The sequence below is a fragment of the Puma concolor genome, chromosome F2 (genome assembly GCF_028749965.1).
Source record: "Puma concolor isolate L17-30 chromosome F2, mPumCon1.1.hap2, whole genome shotgun sequence".
NCBI lineage: Eukaryota > Metazoa > Chordata > Mammalia > Carnivora > Felidae > Puma > Puma concolor.
The window spans coordinates 13,929,854-13,946,709 of record NC_141684.1 but is presented as its reverse complement, the minus strand read 5'-3'; the positions used below and the strand labels follow the sequence as shown (position 1 = coordinate 13,946,709).

The 16,856-nt window shown below is 40.9% G+C and overlaps 2 long non-coding RNA genes across 2 annotated transcripts in view; both read left to right on the top strand.

The window, feature by feature from the left end:
* Nucleotides 1-10,919, top strand: part of LOC147571839 (uncharacterized) — a 254,992-nt gene extending 244,073 nt beyond the window's left edge. The window contains exon 4 of the long non-coding RNA XR_015246495.1: nt 10,789-10,919. This is a non-coding gene — a long non-coding RNA (uncharacterized LOC147571839). The remainder of the gene's footprint in view (nt 1-10,788) is intronic.
* Nucleotides 10,920-14,369: 3,450 nt separating this feature from the next.
* LOC147571838 (uncharacterized) lies at nt 14,370-15,475 on the top strand. The gene is made up of 2 exons (XR_015246715.1): nt 14,370-14,793; nt 15,138-15,475. It is a non-coding gene; the product is annotated as an uncharacterized LOC147571838 (long non-coding RNA).
* The last annotated feature ends 1,381 nt before the right edge of the window (nt 15,476-16,856 follow it).

Here is a 16,856-nt window from a genome sequence, read left to right as displayed (position 1 = left end):
GCTCCAGGCTCTGAGCCGTCAGCCCAGAGCCTGACGCGGGGCTCGAACTCACGGACCGCGAGATCGTGACCTGGCTGAAGTCGGACGCTCAACCGACTGCGCCACCCAGGCGCCCCACTACAGGGATTTCAAAAGAAGGTGGAAAACAGGAAGGAGATAGTCTGTGTGGGAGCCAGAGGCTGGAGATGTCAAGCCAGACTGAGTCAGCTCATGCTTACGGAGACAGATCGCTTTGTTTATTGCCTCCCCTCCCGGGCTCCAAGTCCTTGGTCAGTCTGCACCCTCACATTTCTGGCGAACACAAATGCCTCAATCGACCAACAGGGGGTGCTCCTCTTATGAGCTTGGCCCTGACCTTGATCCTGTGATCTGACCAGCAAGGTAGGGAAAATAGAGACCTTTGCAAATCAGGTTCAGTATATACAGAGTCAGGCCCTGGTATTAATAGGATTTTATTTATACAAGAAAAAAAAAAAAAACCCCACAATACGAGACACTTCACATTTCTCTGAAATAAAATACGCAACGAAACATAGAACTAACGACTGGAAATCACAGTGCTCAAGTGGGCTTTCCCGCAGGATGGAAGGGTGAGTGTCTGCCCAGGTAAGTGCCCAAAATACTCAGCCCTCTTCCAGACGATTTAGCTAAATTCTGGAGAGTAAACTGCACACACGTCCTCTCCCCCCCACCCCTCAGGCCCAGCACTGTTGGGATCCCAAGAAGTCATCCACATCCTGCTTGAACTATTTGCCATCGTTACTACAGATAACTATAGTTATCTCCTTGCTAAGGGGCCAGTTTACGATTTCCTCAAGCGACCTCATTTCAGTTAAGCCTCACACCTTCCTTCCCCAGTAAGCAGTTATCAGGCTTAGTTGGGAGCTCAAGACTCAGGGATAAACGGGGAAGAATTCTTTCGCTTCGGAAGCTCACCAATACAGTGACCGCTTTATTGTAAGGATTAGCTGCACCGCTTTCTTCCTCTGCTGTAAACACCATGCCGAGGCTTTACGGCCCTTTATCTCAGTTATTTCCCACCACGGCTCTGTGTGGTAGGTACTCTCATTAGAGCCATTTTCAGGATGAGAACTGAGGGTTAAATGGGTCCATAGCATGCCTAGAATGGTCAAATTACTGAGGAGAGATTCAAAATTGAAATTCAAACAGCCTGACTCTTGAATGGCAAGTCACTTCTGTACTAGAAGGGAAAGGAATGAAATGGCATAGATCCATTTAATGGCTATAGAAGTTAAGGGAGAATTCCCTGGTGCAGGATAATTCTAGTTGGGTCTTGAAACTAAATGGAAGCACGTAGTTAAAGGAGAGAAGTGAAGGCATTCTCGGAGGAAGAGAGCATTTACAAAACATCTCAGAATTATAAAAGTTCCTCCTATATTGTGATGCCAGGGTCATCGGTAAACATCTTTCTCCTGCAGTGGGGTTGGGTGGTGGTGAAGGGACATGGGTGGAATGAAGCTAAAAGACTCTAAACTTTCTCAATTAAAACTTGAACGGCCATCTTCTTAACACCAAAGAGAATTTCAATCTTTGTGTGTGTGTTATATTTGAGAGAACCAGGTTATTTAGAGTTGAATATGTGAGTAAGTTGGGTGACTGTCGTGATTAGTCGTATTAGATCAGTACTTCCAAGGTCGTAAGGCAAGTTTGTTGTGTGGCTCACGTATGACCTTAGAAACTGGTGCCTAAAGTCAGTCCAAGGTGGTTTCAGCAAGAGTGTCAGAATTGCAGTGCTCAAGATGGAAATGATGGGTAAGAATGTGTAAGTTCCTAGGCAGGAATTAGGGGTTGGGGGGAAGATAGGTAGCCTTTTCCAACCTTCTGCATTTAACCAGAAATGTGATGTCACCAGCTTGTCCTGCCCTGTGAAATGGAATGGAAGATACGGTCTATCTATTCCCGTTGCCTCCGGTTTTTAGGAAACAAATCCTAGGCATACAGAGCCGTGGACAGGAAAGTCACCCATTGGAACATATTTATTTGCAGGAAGATAATTTAAGTGATTCAGTAGAAGGGATATCCAAGATAACTTTCTTTTTCCTTTTCTCCATGTAAGTTAGCTATCCGTCAACTTTCTCATTGGCTACATTCTTACAAAGGAATAATCGGCACAGGACACCTTTGGGGGGTTTTGTTTGTTTGGTTTTGGTTTTGGTTTTTAAAGTATACAACCTGATGATTTGATATACATAGCCATTGTAAAATGATTACCAAGATGAAGGTGATTAACACACCCATCATTTCACATAGTTAATAGAGGTACCTTTCTTTTTTTCTGCGGTGAGAATGCTTAAGACTGACTCTCACCAACTTTCCAACATACACATTATTAACTACAGTCACCATTCTGTAAGTAGATCCTCAGAATGTATTCTTCCTAGAACTGAAAACGCATGCTCTTTGTCTTACGTCGCCCACATGACACTTTGAAAAGAGTCTGCCTGCGAGGGATGGCGCCTGAACTTGGCTGGGAAATTGTGGAAACAATGAAAGATACGTGGGTGTCCTCACCTCTGCTGTCTCAAAATGTCCAGCTCTCGGGTTGAATATTTTCCCCCATGAAAACCCCATTAAAAACAGAAACCAGAACTATGAACTAAAAGAAAAATATCTATTTGAATTTTTCTTCCGGTGAACTGCCTTCTTAGCTATTTTAGTACATTTTCTTGGTGGCTGATGCATAGCGAACAGAATTGCGTTTCTTTCCCACAGACATCATATTTCTTCGAACAATCCCTGGAACGACAGTCATCTCAGGACCCTTGACACACAACATCAAAGCCACTGGAGAAGGCATGGGCTGGGGAGAGGGAAGAAGCAGAGGTAGCATCCCACCTGGGGCCCTCTTTCCCAGAGGCCGCCAGGTAGCATCAGGTGATGTGTGACAGTTTCCTGGAAAAGTGAGAGGCTTTTCTCTCCTGCATATTGACTGCCATCGCTGCATCCCACTAATTCTGGAAGTCAAGTGATCAAGATCGCTGATGCTGAAAGCTGAACAAATATTAGTGATAAATCGTGGAAATGCAGAGTTGAGAGCCAGACAGAAGGTCAAGAAGATATCTGAGTCAGCCCTCTGACTAGTAGCAGGTTGATGGGTTATTATGCTGGTTTTGAAGACCAGGCAACTGGGGACCAGAAGTGTTTAGGCATCCTCTTCTGGTCCAAGGTCAGCTCCAGGGGGAAATGATTCTCTTTCCATCATCACACATACTTCCCCAACTAGTCAGCAAGGGACATCGAATCAGCATAGTAGCCATATCTGTAGCTATGGAACACATGAGATTTTCCCTCTGCACACACACCTATGAAGGATGTACTACGGTCATCACCCCTGGGGGTTAGCTTTGGGACTTCCTAATACTCAGAGCAACGTAAGCAAAACTGCCTCACTTTGCATAGCCGAATTCAGAACTGAGCAAAATCATACTGGATGTTCTGTTCTCTTTTGTAGCCAGATATTTTTAGATACTCCTTTTTTGACCCATTGTAAAAATAATACACATCTATTGTGAAAATAAAAGATAAATATAACAAAGCGTTCTCAAAAACACCGTTCTGCAATTACAAAAATCACAATTAACATTTTAGCGTACAGCAAGAGTCAGCAAACTTTTTCTCTAAGAACCAGATGATAAATATTTAGGCTTTGAGGAGTGATGGTCCTTCACACAACAGCTCAATTCTGCCATTGTAGCACAGAGGCAGCTATAGACAACACATGAAGAATGAGTGTGGCGGTGTTTCAATTATTTACAAAAACAGGCAGTGGAATAGATTTGGCCCATGGGCCATAGTTTGATAACCCCTGGCATGTAGAATTTGGAATTTCTTTCTATGCGTATCACATCATGTATACAACTCTGTATCCTGCTCTTTTCCCTTGATGTTATAACACAAATGCTGTCTCGGGTTATTGAATGCTCTTACGCAATATTCTGCACGCACCTGTTGCATATTATTCATTTTATGAAGATACCAAAATTTGCTATGACATCAGATATTTAGATGTTTTATAGTTTTCTTACTATTTTACATACCGTGATGAACATCTGTGTGTACACTTATCTCCATTTCAGGTTATTTCCGTAGGACAGATTTCTGGAAGTGTTGTTTTTTTTTGAATACTCTTAGAAAATATTGCCAACTTTTTTTTTTGTCCCAAAAGGCTTTACCAGTTTCCTCCCAGAACTGTGTATGAAGTTGCTCATTTCTCCATAACCACACCAACACTGAATATTACCACTTTGTAAATCATTGCTGCTTTTATAAGAGCCAGAACATTTTAGGTAAGTGAGGAACTGTGAAAACATGGGACTTAGGTCACTAGACCTCTTCACCCTTCACTCACACAGATGACTCCACCAGAAGGGAATGCTAAGAGATCAGGGGCCTAGCTCTTTCTCCTTTCCTGTACCCTCGCAATCAACCCCCCCTCTTCTGCTCCAGGCAGAGGGCAGAGAATGAAACCTATTATCTTTCTGAATGGTCCTTCCCTCTTCCTGCCCATCTCACATCTGGACTGAATACAAATCCCCTGGTTTCCTGTTTCTCTCCCCACGAAAGATTCCGAATGTCAATTCCAAATTAACTCTTTTTTTGCTCTTTGCCTCTGTATCTCAGTTCAACCCCCAACCCTTTACTGACATTTTCTTATTGTCTCAAGAGGAGTTTTAATGAGCTCTGTCTTTTTAAGACTCCCCATCCAACCATCTTGGCTAGTTGTCTTCCCTGGGCAGAAAGCCCACATGAATATGTGAAGACGCTCTGTGGGCAATAGAGAATAGTGGTGTCTGTGGTGTAGGTATGTGAATTCAAACTCTTCTGACAATGTGCCAGCCCAAGAGGTTCTCCAGTGTATTGACTAGATCAAGCCCATAGGGTCTCACACTTACGATCCTGGGTCTACCTCATCAGCCTCTTCTATCGTATATCTTCTGCATTTTTCCCAAATACTTGGCTCAGGTCAGATACATTAGGCTCAAATTTTGACTGTGAAACTGATTATGGTCATGGAAAAGTCACTTAATCTCCATCAACCTCTATTTGTTCATCTGTAAAGTGGGCATAACACTACCTTTCTCCCGGAGGTAAGATAATAGTATCTTTCTCATAATGACTTGTGCATAGTAAATATGATTCCACATTCTTATAACTCTGCCTGTCCGCTCTTTTATCCTCACTGCCACTGACTTTCGTCTGGTCAAAACTATTGCACTGTAAGTCTGACAACGTCTTTGCATGCTAGCCAGGCACACAGGCCTTCACAACCGGCCCTTGTCCAGACTTCCACAGCTTCTTGTCCCCTCCCCCCCCCAGCTGTTCTCAGACCCCAGTCAAACCCCACTGTCCCCACACACATTTTAGCACAGCTAGTCTTTGACTCATCACGATCTTTATTCTCCTGTGTCGTTTCCTTGCAAACATTTTAAATTAAGAAAAGCTCAAATATCACCTCTCTGATATCACCTGTCTCTCAGATACTATCTCCCACCACACTAGACCCATATATGATGGCACTGAAGCGCTTCAGTGTCCTAACAGATATTTATTGAGCAGCTAGTATGTGCCAGGAACTTCACTAAGCATTGGGAATACATCCAGGAGCAAGACAGACCCTTGTTCTTCTCACAGCCACTTACAATAGCTTCTGCATTTTGACCATTACGTCAATTGGAAGTCGGGGGCCTTCCTTCCAGACTGGGAGCTCCATGAGGAAAAGGGTGATATTCCATTTGTCAGTTAGCCCTGGGCTGGGCACACAGTGTGGGTGCTTAGGGGATGTTTATGGAATAACTGTATGTTTTGTTGCCGACAGGAAGCAGTGACCTTCTTCGGAATAGGACAGTGTCTGATTCACCTCTGTATCCCCCCCACAAGCAGCCAGCACAGAGCCTGGCACCGTAAATCCTGAGTAAATGAATACAGGAGGAAATGAATAACTGACACCAGATTGCCTCCTGACCCCCTTTCCTTAACTCTCACCAAAGAAAACAAAACCCAACAAAAAGGCAAGGAAGAAAACTGGCTCCCAAACCTGAATATCCCCATACACGGTACTATCGTTTCCAGGAAGATGTGAGCTTCCCAAGTTACAAAGTTTGATACGTTGTCACAGTAATAATAACCATAGTTATCACTTTGTGATGGCTAATTGACATATTCACCTCTTGTTGGCTGAGGGAGCTGAGGCGGGGGATACTGAGCCTCAGTTTCCTCTTCTGGAAGATGGAGATAATCAAGCATACACAAGTGTGCTGAGGGATCATTAAAGTAAATGAGGTAAACTGCGTTTAAGTACCTATCTCCTGGCACAGAGTAGGTACTCAAGAAGTGTTAGGGTTTTCTTTTTCTCTCTAGTATCCTAGTAATCTGTGTGACAGCAAAATTTAAGCTTGTTTTCATTAAAAGTGCCTGCTGTTTTTCCTCCAGTCAAATGCACAGATTCTTATTCCAAGAGCGTCATGGGTATCTGCTGACCCCCAGAGAATTCTGAGTTTTCTCAGTGTGCAGGGAGGTGCTGTAATAAGGGACAATAGAACGGCATCGAATTGTGTTCACTGGTTAAGTGTTAGGTATGCTCTGTTCTCAAGGTGGCTGGGCTGAATTCACTAATTCATTCAACACAGATTTCCGAAGGGCTGGCCGTGCGCCAGGCACGGTACTAGGTGTGGCTTGTGGCAGAAATCAAAGCCCTCCTCTCGTGGAGCTGATTAGGGAATCAAACAGTAAACGTATAACATTTCTATGTGAAATGAGGATGAGTGTGATGGAGGGAAACACAGCGTTAAGAGGAGAGGGTGTGCTGGAGAAGTCTGGGTGGGGGAGTTGGAAGCCGGGAGAGACTGAGTCTCTGCTTGGCAAGCCACAGGATGAGTGACTGCGGGCAGTGCAGGGTCCTGTGCATCTGCACAGGTCACACACCCATGAACCAGCCCTGACTTTGGGCAAGCTTGCAGGCTTTTCTCTGCTTTGATTTTTAAATGGGAAGAGACTGGGAAATATTGGCACATTGGATGAAGGGTATTGGATCTAAAGCTGTTTGCCCCCAAGCACCTTGTACCGAGCTGTTTTTCTAGGCTTCGGGGAATCCTGGATGGGAGTGCATGTGTGGTGTATACGGGGTGTGTGATATGTATGGAGTGTGTGTGAGAGATTGCTTGTGCATGCGTGTGCGTATGTGGTAGATATGGGGGGCGGGTGCTTGTGTTTGTGTTTCCACTGGGAAGTGTGTGCACAGTATCATATTTTCCAAAAAGGTGCATGACCACTTCTAAAGGGTTAGGAACCATTTACTTAAAGAAATGGAACCAGAAATTTCACTTCCCCATAGGGAAGCAATACTATTAATTTCTACCACGTGCGTGTCTCCTACTGTACAACATGTTCATATTTCATCTCATCTGTGCCCAGAGAAACCACTAGGCTAGACAGAGCAGGACTTTGACAGCAGTTTTTCTCCCTGATTCTAAAACCCGGGTTCCTAAATGTCCTCGCCATTGGAGGGCATCACTGTTTACCTTTTCCATCTCTGCCGTGTTCCTGAAAGCAGCGAATCAAGGGCAGAACCTCAGTTTGACCTTAAACTATTCAGCTCCACTTAATTACCTATTGTGGTGGAAGGCACATAAATACAGGATGTGCCTTTGCTCCGCCATTCTGCTTTGCATCATTATCAAAAAGACAAATGTAATTCATGTCCAATTACTCACTCACCGCAAGGTCAGAATATTTATTTTTATCTTACTTGCGATGTTTAGGGTTAGTGATATCAGTATTTATTCACGGCTAACCTAAATCAAACATCCTGTTGATATCTATAAAGGGCCATATAGTTATTGTCGCAGGTATGCTGAGTCACAGAGCACATACAAAGTTTATGAGTTGACAGGGAAAAGGCTGCAGGGAGGGGAGATAAGTGTGCAAGTGGCTTGCAAAATAGCCACATTGTTTATTTATATTGTCCATTTATTGAACTTGATAGGTGCTTGGGAAACCGAAGTTAGAAACAAAATAGTGAGGATTGTTTTTTCTAATTATTATTATTATTGTTTTTAAACGTGATACCGGTGGTAACTTTTTGGTTAAATTCATCGAAGGCTCCTTCTAGAAATTGTTTTCTCCTTCTAATGGAATAGAGCTTTGACCAGCTAGAGAAAGACGAGGAAAAACGTAAGAGAGATGGCGAAATACAGGGGACTCATGTGACCAGGATTAATTTACTCACAGATCCAGAGTAGCAACTGCTGCTGTCTGTCCAAAATTCCTGTGGTCAATTAATGATATTAATTTGAAGAGGCTCTATCGAAAGGGAGGACCCAAATGCTTAGAAGTCGCAGTATTCGATTGATCCATTCCTTTTCCCGTTCAGATCCGCCCAGTCAAACATATTTTGTTGTCTTTGGCCACTGATATCAAAACATATTAGCAAATTTCCTGAGCTTTTTGTCAATTCTCTGTCTTTGCAGACCTCACTCTTGTAGGTTGTACCTGGCAGTCCATCTTTATTTTCTTGCCCTATCTCCATCTACCTACAGTAACAGAATATTTATATATATATATATTTTTTTTTTTTTTTTTTTTTTTCCTTAACCCATCCCATTGTTTCCCTTGGTGTCCTAGGATCAATCAGCAGTCTGGGAATCAAGCTTCCAGATGAAATCTTACTATGAGTTAGTAGCTGTGAAATGTGGGCAAATATTTTACCTCTGAGCCTTGGTTTCGGTCTATAAAAGGAGGATGTGAAATCAAATAGTTTCTTTGGTCCCTTCCTATTATATCTGTCTATATTTCTATAATTTTCTATCTAGTTACTCTAAGGCACGTGGTCATTAGTAATGGGGCAGCTGACTCTCAGCTTAATCAGACAAGCCAAGCTGGGGAATTTGTGAATGATTTTAGAGTCTCTGGCCAATAATAAATGAAATATGAGTCATTGATGTGATATAGTCTCCAGAAAGGTAAATTTGATGTTTGAATACATTGAAATATATTCGATTTTAGAATATGAAATTTCCATTTGGGTGAATCAAGCATGGTTGAATAAAGGCAACTTCATAAGGTTCATAGTCTATGGACTGAGATAGAGGCAGGAAAATCTGGTTTCCTCTATTCTGCTCAGCTCACACCAAAAAGAGGGTAAAAGAACAAAAAGAGAAACACACTCAGAAGACGGAGAAAGTGTTGGGAGGGAATTGAAAGGATGTCCGAGGGAATGGGGAAAAATAAAGGAGTTGTTTCATTTGGATATGTTAGTAGCCTTCTAATGTTGGCAAAGTTGTACAAAAGACAAAATATTTCTGCATATATATATATGTATATATATATATATATATGTATACATATGTATATATAAAATGAAAAATTAAGATCATGACTAGAAAGCTCAGGAAGACTCAGATTCATGTAAGGAAACACTTTGGGGCAGAGCTGTCCAAAATTTGAATGTGCCATGTCAGCTGGTTGTGAAAGTGCCCTCACTGGGTAGTTTAAATCCAGGACAATCACGGCCATTCCAGCAGCACAGGATGGTGGGGATAGTCGTATAGCCCAGTGGCATCAGCCCGGGGGAGGTTTGCCATCCAGGGGACACTTGGCAATGCCTGGAGATATCTTGTTGCTACAAGTCTAGGTGTGAGTGGGCTGGTACCACTGGCATCTGGTAGGTAGAAGCCAGGGATTCGCTAAACATCCTGTAGTGCACAGGACAGCCCTCCACTGGCAAAGAATTATCTGGTCCAAAGTGTGCCAAGGTCAAGAAACCCTAGTCTACAGAATTTGATAATGATGCTTAGTTCCTAACATCTCCACGGGTGGGAGAAAAAATAAAATGTATCTATCAGAAAAATGATTGTAGAGGCAATTGTTTGAAATGACATGTTAAAAAGAATACTAATGACAATGCAGAGGAACAATTATGAAAACGCATATCTACATTGAAAATACGATTTTAAAATACTGGTTTGAGAGTGGTTATCTCTGATTAGTGGGATTATTCATACTCTGGTTTTCTTTGGTTTGTTTGTTTGCTTATTTTTCTCTATTTTCCCAGTAGTTATAAAGTATAAGTAGTGCTTTTAAATTTAGAGGCAAAAAAAAAATCTTGTTGAATTTTGAAAACCTGTTATGCCCCTGAGGACCTAAATGGCACATGGTAATAATAACAGTAATGGCAACTTCGATTTAGCTGGCGAGCGCATGTGGAGATAGGCCAGCTTATTCGCTCCCAGTCAGAATGTAAATTGTTATAACCCCTTTGGAAGACAATTTGGCAATATTACTATAGAGCCTTAAAAATATTCATAGCCTATGACCCAGCCATTCTATTTCTGGGAAGCTAGCCTAAGGAAATAATCAAAAATAGGCACAAAGATTTATGCACAAAGATGTTCATTTAAGCATGATTTATAATAGTCTAAAATTCAATTTATAATAGCTACAAATTGGAAACAGCCTAAATGAATAGAAATAGGTGAATTATTAACTAAATTATAATAAATCCATTTGATGTAGTACATAGCCATTGAAAATAATGTTTACAGTGACTGTGTGACAATGTGGGAAAATACTTAGGATACACAGCTAACTTTAAAATAATAAGGATCCAAAATACATTAAGAGGATAACTCCCAAATGTGAGTATACCAAGGAATAAAAATGTTTGAAAGGAAATATGTTAAAATGTCAACAAAACGTACAAAAATTTTAGAATGTGGGATACAAGTGGCTTTTCTTTCTTTTTTTCTTCTTCTTTTTTTTTTTTTAAACTAGGCTTCACGTCCATTGCAGAGCCCAACATGGGGCTTGAACTCAGGACCCTGAGATTGAGACCTGACCTGAGATCAAGAGTCAGACGTTTAACCTCCTGAGCCACCCAGGTGCCACTATTTTCTTCCTTTTTTAGTATATCTATGCCATTTCCAAACTGTATATAATGAAAAATATAACAGTTATAACCAGATAAAAACGCTGGTAAGATTTATCAGGTGCCAAATCTGAGTCTATTGCAGATGTTCATTTAAGGACCATCATCTCATTTAGCGTTATAACTACTTTCAAGGTAGGTACATCATGCCCATTTCACAGATGAGAACACTGAGGTGGATCCTCTTCATCCTCCATGTCTTATCTTAGACAGTGTTTCCTCTAAGAAGCCCTCCTTGACCTTCTGAGTCTGGTTAAATTTTTTTGAGTTCCCATTGTTCCCATTGTCTTTCTGGGCGTTTGGGGGGATTTTTTGGTGGCGGGAGGGGGTTGGTGCAGGCAGTGCCTAGCAAGTATACAACACAAAGTATTTGTGGACTGAATGAATGGACAAAGAAATGAATAACTCACCCAAGCTGGTGAGCGGTAGGATTGGCCAGGTCAGCCTAACTTCAAAGTCAATGTCGTCACAGAATGCTCCAGATGGATTGTGGCGAAAACCAAAGTACATTTCTCAGCACCTTTCCCAAGGTTCAGAACTTATTGTTGAAACAGAATGGAGCCCGGCCTGGAAGTTATACATTTATCCAGCTCTAAAGGCCTGAGTGCCTTCAAAGGGCAGCATGGATTTTTCTCTGCAAATCATGAGCATTTCCGCAATGCTTAACATGGCGGCTGGTAATGATTATTTTTCCAGTTTCCCTTTGAAATTTCATGTTTGTTTACTTAACAGGGCATTACTAATCTGGAGGAAGGGAGTGGGTGAAAAACCCCATTTGTAAAGAGGATAACAGGTTAATGAAAAGAAGCAGAGATAGGTGTAGGTGATAGTGTTTCTACAAGGCTCTGTTCAACCAGGATGATTTAAGGCCAAACCTTGGCTGGCTTCATAATAAGAGCCAGATTATGGAGGGGATTTACGTGGCAATTACCATGGTCCTTGCTAGTGGGTTACAATGTTTTAGGGCTCCCTAGATACTTAAGATTAATGTCTGAATCAGTAATGTTATTGTTGCAAGATCTCAGTATGATGGGGAGCCATTTGAGACAGGAATTTTTATCCCTTATCAGAACATAAAATATCTCATAGTCTTCAAGAACACCAATGCCTATGGCTGTCGCTGCCCTCAATATAGGTTAAGCATCACGTGGGACTGGGTTTTTTTTCCTTGGCAGCTAAAATGCATAAATCAGTGTAGAGCTACTTTTGCTCATCCAGGTAATATGATTAAAATGGGAATTAGACATGTTCAGTCATTCAGAGATGAGAGACTAAAATCACCAACCTGAACAAGGCAAATGATTATAGAGAATCTACTATGTAAATGGTAGGTCAGGATTGCAGTTAAGGACTTTTCCATGTACCCCAGAGAGAGCAGATCCACAGCATTCTCTGCAAACACACCATGCTTTTATCTTAGTGTATTAATTGCCAATGGGATCTGAAACCCAAAGGAGTTTGAGAGAATTGATGGGTTAAGTGGTAAATATACACCTGACCAAGATGAATTTGGTGAATCAGCAATTCCCAGGAATCACATTGTGAGAGCACTAAGAGAACTAATTGATTTCTCTATTAGTATGTTTCCTCAAACCTTGATATCTGTTGAGGGGAAAAGGTGCAGTGAAGAAGGAGCAAAGTCCAAGAAGTTTCCCCCAAGAAAGTGGTCAAAATGAGAAACACTTATTGATAAATCAGTTTGAGACCCAAATCATCCAGTAAATGAGATTAACACCTTAACTTCTCTTCCCCAGAATCCCACAGATTAAATCTTAACACTATCTCAGAGTTAAGTATATTTAGCACTTAACCCATCAGAAATGAGATGAACGTGTCAGCATGGAGAATATGATTGCTTCATGGTTTTCAAACAATCAGATAGAACACTGAGAAAGGGCATTGAAATAAGAAGTCACTTTTGAGGGTAGGGGTGAGACTGGTGTCGAAAGATATGGTATTTGGCCAGGAACTTGTAAATATCTGAATCTCACCAATGTCCATGACCACCCTTTCCCTTTATATCTCTGAGAGAAAGGAAAAGTAATAAGTATTAGCTGAGTTGTTAGCCCCAACCCCCAATGTGAAACTCCAATAAATCAGACAAGACTACACAGAAAATTCCTTTTGTTCCTGGACAAAATATTGCCAACTAACCCCAAATTAAAGTGGACCAAAACCCTAATCCTCTACTTTTCATAGATTTTGGACTTTTCCATTTTAAAGGCCATATCCACATTTCCCTAGAAAGATTCTTATCCAATCCCTATGTCTCCACTTCTTTAAAACCACTCAGCATCCTGAAACTGACTGCCCAAATTAGCCTTCCTCCCCATCTTTGTGCATGTGTATGGAAGGGTAACTTAGAGGAGCAGAAGAACAAAGAGGGGTTTTGAGCTTCTGCTAGAAACCAATATCAGAAATCCAGAAGAACAAGACAAAGGCCAACACATAAATGACTTAATATCAGCAACTCTCCTTCACTCCCCCATTTATTTATTAATTCATCCATTAAACAAACATTTGCTGGGCACCAAGGATGCTGTCAAGCACCATGTTTTGGTGATGAGGCAAGCATACATCAGGAGTGAGCAGATAACAAGAGTGGAAGCTCCAGGGGAAAGATATGAAGATTATTTTCCAACCTCAGAAAAAGTAAAAGAGCATTGAAGGCTTGCAGACCCCAAAACTTATTCACTTTCTCCAAGTGCAAGAACAGAGAGCAAGATGGAGTTTGGGACAAGAGACACCATCAGTCTGCCAAAGAGTGAATCTAGTGTCTTCAGGGAACTTGTGATATTTGATATTTTCAACACACACACACACACACACACACACACACACACACATTGTGCCCACATTTACCAACTACATATGGAATCAGAGAGTCTTATTTTCAAATCCTAGATTTGCTTGTTAGTTGTGTGACTTTGGTAACAACTTGGTTACCCTTTCTGGGCAATTAATACCTCAGGGCTGCTGTGAAGACTAAATGAGAACATGTAGAAAGTGTGTCTAGCACCAGGACTGGGGGTGTGAATGCCATCTAATAAATTACGATTTTTCTTCCCTTGTGTCTTCCTTGAAAGCAGAACCAGTCTATTATTTATTTTCTACAATAGACAAGGAACAAAGGGAAGGAGTGAGTCAGGGAAATGAAAGAAAGGAAGGAAGGGAGGGAGGGAGGGAGGAAGGAAGGTAGAAAAGCAACCATAATACAAGCAAGAAGCTAAATTTGCAAGCAGATTTGATGTAGTCTCGATACTCTTCCACGATGCTTAGTTCTAGCCTATTCTCGTGAATGCAGTCAACACTTACTCAGTGATGCACTGAAGACCGTGATGTGAAACAAAATGCAAATGGCAACTAGAAGTACCACGCATCATTAACCACCATTATAAAACACTAGCTTCTTTGCATATCCATAAGCCCCCATTTTTGCTGGCCAGACAGGGAAGAGCATTTGGAAGGTATCTAGGCCTCTCCTGTGTCTCGGAATAATAATTACAAAAGCCACCATTTACTGGTCACTTGCTACATATCGGGTGCTTTTATTGTATTTTTCCTTTTATCCTCAAATATCCCAGGGGTGGAGGTATTTCTAGCTTAATTTTCCAGTGAGAAAACTGAGGTTTAGGCACAGTAAGTTCGATGCCTGAAGTTAGTTAGCTAGAAAGTGACAAAGTCCAGATTCCAACCAAGGTCTGTGTGCCTCCAAAACTAACACACATAACCACCACACTGTAGAGTCCGTTACATTTGTAGAAGAAAGGTGGACTTGAACTAAAGGAAATCTAATTCCTGTTCCATTTGGCAAGGAAAGGGTTTTCTGAAGTCAATGGCATTGGAATTGGGTGAGTAAGAATAAGAAGGATACAGCTGGAGGGGAAAGGAAGCCCATAGCAGTGAGGAATACATGGAAAGTCCATGGATCTTACATACATAAATGCATCAACATTCATGCAGCAACCCCAGAAATGGGAAGATGAAGAAATGCCTCAGTATTTCCCTCATCTTTCAAACGACCAGTCTGAAAGTTTTAAAATATGCATTCGAGTCACTAAAGCACGTAACAGTCAAAGGAGCTTTAGGTCCAAAGACTGAAATACACAGAAGATGAAAGAATGTGGTCTTTACTTGCATGTATCCTCTTTTTTAAACCTCATAACCTCCCAGCAAAGAATTTATTCACTTACAGAGTTAGAGACTGGATCTTGGAGATGGCAAGCCCCTTGCCCAAAGACGTGAAGCTACTAAGGAGAAGAATCCATGATAGAACCCACACGTCTCTAATCTCAAAGGCAAGCAGTGGTCATTGTTCCACATGCTGACCTTGGCCTGGTGTTCTTTCACAAACTTCAACAGTGGATCGAAACCAGAAATTGAGAACATAGGATGCCTCCAGGTAGAAGTGAGTGACTGAAGAACAAGAATAGGAGAGAAATTTCCACGGATGCTTTATGTACCTTTCTGATTTTGGACTGTGTGAATTTAATGCCTTTTCAAAATAATTAAAGTATCAAAATTAATTTTAAAGTGGATTAACATGAGCTTTTAAGTAATAAAAAGAGATCTCGTTATTTCTAAGTTGAAATCCATATTATGGTCAAACTTAAGAAACATATGTTGACAAAAAAAAGTTCTCGAAGAAAAACATTTATTGAATTTCTTTTTCTGCTCATTTCAATTAAATTCAATAAATACATATTCAGCAACCTCTATTTTCCAATTGGGGAATTATACAACTTCTTTAAATGTTGAGAAGATTATAGGGGAAAACAAATTATGGGTGAAAAAAGTTAATCCTAATTTAGTTTGTCTTTGTTTATAGGTTTATAACCTACTTTGAAATTCTTTTTTGAAATGAGGCAGGAAAAAATAAACAAAAACTAAATAAAAAGGTCAAAAAATAAAGTATTAAAATTCTATCTTTCTTTACCACTAGGAATTATCATTCATAAAGGTAACTTTTTTAACTCACCGTTTTTATCTAATAAAAGTAGAAGCCAGACTTTTCCCTTTACTTGGGAAAATCCCATTTACAACCTGAGTAAATACCACTATGAATGTGAACAGACAATGTAAGTGTGCATTTTCTCTTTCTTTTATTTTTTGTTAATAATAACAACCATAAGGTTAAATGAATACTGTGTGCCTGACACCAGGTTAATATTTTTCACAGGTTGTTATTTAATCCTCAGAACCCCCTGGGAAGCAGATATAATTCGTCCCATTTCAAAGATGAGAAAACTGAGGCTCAGAGAGGACAGTCCTGTAACTAGGAAGAGGTTGAGCTGGGATTTTCACATATTTGACAAAAGACTGTGCTCTCACGTATGACATTTTCTTGCCTTCGAAGGATAAATATAGGTCATAGAATGCTCGGGGAAGACAAGTACTCTGCCCTTTCTAACCAGCACTACCACTCGATAGCAGCTTTCGGTTAAAAATGACCCTCATGGATGGGGATCCACATTCCTAACATGAATTCATACAAAAGCACCCAGATTTCACAAGAGGAAATGATGAGGCATTTTTCTGAGGTGTTGAAATTGTTCTCTTCGTCAGTCACCAATTAAAAAAAAAAAAAAAAAAAACAAAAAAAAACTCTTGAAAATTCCTCAAAGGTAAAAGGTAGCCTTTCTTCTCCTGAAGTTCTGATATGGTCCCAAAAGGAAATAGAAGCTTGCATAACTCAGGCCCCAGTGATTCTTCTTTCATTCTTATTAACTGCAATCTTTGCCACATTCTTCTCTGCTAATTAGTTAAATGCTTAAGCTCCTGAGTCACCGTGGACTGGTTACAGCTTGTTCTAGCTTTTCCACCCTCCAATGGAACTTGCAAAGAATTAGGCACTCCAAAGATCCCACAGTCGTGTAGCGAAAACAGCCAACAATGGAATCAATCACCGTCGAGA